Below are 4,439 nucleotides of genomic sequence, written 5' to 3' on the forward strand. Positions count from 1 at the left end.
AAATTCGTATTTTCCCAGTACTATCCTAGAGTGGAACTTGTTATCACCAAGCACAGTAGGGGCATCTTCTCTGGATAGTTTTAAAGAACGCTTGCAGATAGAATGGCAAAAGTTAGGTGTGACGGATCGTTCAGTGTAATATAACCAGCTACTGCCACAGCGCGTGCAAGCTGGTGTGTTACGCCGAAGGGCGGTTATACCGGCTATATAGATACAGAAAAAAAGTACATTTTTGGTCCTGTACCCTGGCTTTAAAACTGAATGACCTGGAATTCGGCAATGCCCTGAACATATGCGCACATGGATTTAATAACATGTATAATTGCATACAGTAGAACAAAATGCTTAATTTTGAGATTTTTGCCAAAAAAAGTCCTTTTTTTTTGCTCCTGTTCCCTGGTTTTCCAAGTAAATAACCTAAAATTCAGTATAGTCAGTATAGGAGCGCATTGGAAATTGATTTTATAAAACTTTTTGCAAACAGTGCAACAAAACGCTTAATGTTGAAATTTTTTGTCATTGTTTTATCCAAAGTACATTTTTGGCTCTTGTGCCCTATTAGGCATTATAAGCAAATAACCTCCTGAACTCCCTTGGACTCCTGTAACCCCCACAAAGTAAGAGATATTCTATTGATTCCCGCAATATGTCATTACCCATATTCTAGTAAGAAAAGTGATATAAAGTTATACTCGAAATGTTTTTGTAGTGAGGAGCAGCAGATGTTTAAAGATGACGTGTTTTTGTAAATTATAAATTGCTACAAAGTGTTATTAAAGCCATGTCCAAGGCGCTCCCATACCGAATTCCAAATTATTTAGTTAGAAAACCAGGGTTCAGGAGCCAAAAATGTATTTTTTGGTAAAAAAAAATGGCAAAAATTACAAAATTCAGCATTTTGTTGTACTGTATGACAAACGTGTTATTGAATCCATGTGCGCAAATGTCCAGGGCATTTCTATACCAAAGTTCAAGTCAGTTTTTTGGTTGTAAAAACTGGCTAAAGGAGCCAAAAATGCACGTTTCTGTTTTAAAAAAAATGGTCAAAAATCACAAATTAAGCAGTTTGTTGTATTTTATGCCAAACGTGTCATTGGATCCATCAGCGCATATATTCAGGGCATTCCTATACCGACTTTAGGTCATCCAGTTGTAAAGCCAGGGTACAGGAGCCAAAAATGTACTTTTTTTGTGAAAAAAATGACCAAAAATCACAAAATCTAGCATTTTGTTTCACAGTATGACAAAATTATATTTGGATTTAGTTGTACTTAAATGTACTTTTTTGCTCCAAAAATTAAGCATTTTGTTCAATTGTATACCAAACCAGTTATCAACTCATGTAGGTACATGTCTAAGGAATTTCTATACCAAACTTCATGTCATTTGGTTGTAATGCCAGGGTACTGGGGCCAAAATATTCATTTTTTGGTCTAAAAATGACCAAAAAAACTCAATAAAATCATTTTGAAGGCAATTATGGAAAATGTCAAATGACCCTGCTTTTATAAGTAAAAGGTAGGTTTCTCTGCTTCATAAAATGAAACTGAGATTCATTTTTGGTAAGCTGTGACTGTTTTTCCAGGAATAATACCATGGTTACGATTTTCTTGAAATAGAAATATTGGTTTACTCTCGGGGTCACCACGGTCGATCCTTAAGAGTCCCAATTTTTTTTTACATATGATGTATACAAATGTTAAAACTATAACTGTGCCAAAAATCAAGCAAATTGATTTGCCTGTAAATGAGCTAATGGTCAATAAAAATGGTCAAAAAATGGATTTTTGTCAATTTTGGAAATTCACGAAAACACATCATTTTTAAACATCTGCTGCAGCTCACTAAAAACATTTCGAGAATCACAATACATCAGTTTTCTTATTAAACTATGGGTAATAAAATATGCGAGAATCAATAAAATATCTGTTAATTTGTGGGGGCTACAGGAGTCCAAATAAGGTCTATTTTGGACGCGACTAAGGCCTTCCCTTGGTGAAAATCCGCCATTTTGAAAAATGGCCGTTGCCATGGCAACCGGTGACCGTAGATGTAAAACTTTGCCATTTTTGTAGGTATGGACCAAGGCCCTACCACCACATTTAAGGAAAATTGATTTTTTTAGTTTGGCCACCCTATGATTGGTTTTTACAGACAGGGACTCTTAAACAGTTAGTAACTGTCTAAAGTTTCGTTTCTTTCAGCTAGTGGAAAAGTAGTCTTTTGACCAACAACTCACGAATTCGTGTATGGATACAACAGCTCTCTATCTCAAGTTACACCATCCTATCAGCTGTAAATGAGGAACCATTAAGAGTTCTTGTGCAACCTATGGAGACATTGGTTATCATATATGTGTAATTTCAATCCCCTACAGTAATTTTCAGCCAAATTTGTGCCAAATTTCAACTCGATTAAAAAAATGAGTCTGTTATTAATTCGAAACCACTTGCATTACTCACCCTCGTATCTTTAAGACTTAGTCAGGATGTAAACAGAGGTGTATTTGTTATCGAAACCGCAGGTTTTATAGGGAGGTTTACAACGAGAGGCCACAACAAGCTGTCCGTCCCCGACTGTAGAGACATGAAGAGGCTGCGTTATGTTAGCGTAGATGCGGATGTATCGTCCATTCTCCGTCAACATATGTACCTGGTCGGTGGCGAAATCGGCCACAATCAAGCGCCCCACACTGTCCACACAAATGTCCATAGGACGGTATAGGCCAGCCGATCTTCCAATTTTGGTGATGTAACGACCGTACATGTCATACTTGTAGATGAGATCTGATGGATATTCACTCCCTATGACACAGACGACGAAGATGTGACCTTCCTTTCCAACGGTAAGAGACGAGGGACTCTCCATTGTTTCAGACGTGCGTACCAGGGTGCCATTGGGGCGGAACAGCCATAACCCACGAGCGGGCGAGTCCCATTTTGCCACCATGATGTTGTCCGTTAGAGGGTGAACGGCAATTTCGGGGTAATATCCTTTTATTGATTCAAAAGGCAGGTCAAACCTGTCAAAGGCATCCCCCTGCTTGCTAAACTGCTGGGAAGCAAAGCGACAGAAGTGCTGAGAAGAAGACCTGCGATAGCAGTTATACAACAAAACCCATAGATACCCCTTACGGTCCATAGAAACGTCGTATGGTCCCATACGTCCTGTAGAGAAATCCAGGAGGAAATCTCCTGTCATGTTTAAAACTAGGACCCGTTTCTTGCCTCTGGATGCCACAAATATCTCGTTATTTGGGGACACGAACATTCGATTCACAGAGTCTCCAAATGTAAACGTCATTATTCTTTTTTTAGTCCATCGAGTCCCCTTTCCTGAAGAGAGGACATACATACAACGTTAACGTCATATGGCTGAGAATGGTACGAAATGACAGCGAACATGTGGGTATGTGTGTGTGTGTGTGTTTTTTTTCCTTAATGTCGGCGTGAGAGAGAGAGAGAGAGAGAGAGAGAGAGAGACAGACAGACAGACAGACAGACAGACAGACAGACAGACAGACAGAGAGAGGAAGACAAATAGAGAGGCTAAGAGTTCCACGAACTTGTATGACTTCACAATCTTATACCTAACTTTGTCCCGTTACAATGAAAATTATGCCCTAATTTGTAACGTTGTCATCACAAGAGTTGGAGTCTGAGGATGGAGTACAGCCATTCCAACGAAAGGACTTACGAAAATTCGCTGTTGGGGCCAAATTCTGCATTGGATTTCTTACTATTAACTAGTACAGTAATGGGATCTTCAAATTAAAATGTACGACAATATCGTGTCCAAAGCAAGAAATATCATTAACGGGAATTTCGTTTCCACAAACAGCCCGGCCGGGCCCCGGTTTGGAAATGCGACGTAAGCCTTAAGGTAACATTGTATTCGTGTGCATGTGTGTGCGATCAGATACATACTAAATATGAAGACAAGTACATGTATACTTACCACCAGCGCCGTGGCGTATGAAAGGGTGGGTGCTTGCAGAGCTGGCAACGACAGCAGATTCTATAACGTCAAATGCAGCTGATTAATAAACGATACATGTTTGTCCTTGAAATAGTTGAACTGCAATTTCCAACACCAATATTGGACCTATCCAATTTTCGACTGTCCAGCATTTATCTTTTGTCAAGGTAATGTACAATCCCTCTGCTGTATGCCAATGCTTGCTGTGCCAGTTCACCTCCTCTGATTTCCTCAACTCTTTCGTATTTCTGATGCTACTTTGTAAATCTTTTGGTCCTCTTCTTCTCCTTCTCTCTTTAGCTTCCATATTTCTTTAACTCTCTTGCCTTTTTCTCTATCTTACCTTCTATGATTCTTTCTTTGTTCTTCCTTCATCCTTCTCTTCTCTTTTTACTTTTCTGTCTTCTCCTCTCTCTCCTTTTCTCGTATACTCTGCTTTTTCGCTCTTTTCTCTTTTTCTT

Source organism: Branchiostoma floridae, unplaced genomic scaffold, assembly GCF_000003815.2.
Source record: "Branchiostoma floridae strain S238N-H82 unplaced genomic scaffold, Bfl_VNyyK Sc7u5tJ_1512, whole genome shotgun sequence".
In the NCBI taxonomy this organism is placed as follows: Eukaryota; Metazoa; Chordata; class Leptocardii; order Amphioxiformes; family Branchiostomatidae; genus Branchiostoma; species Branchiostoma floridae.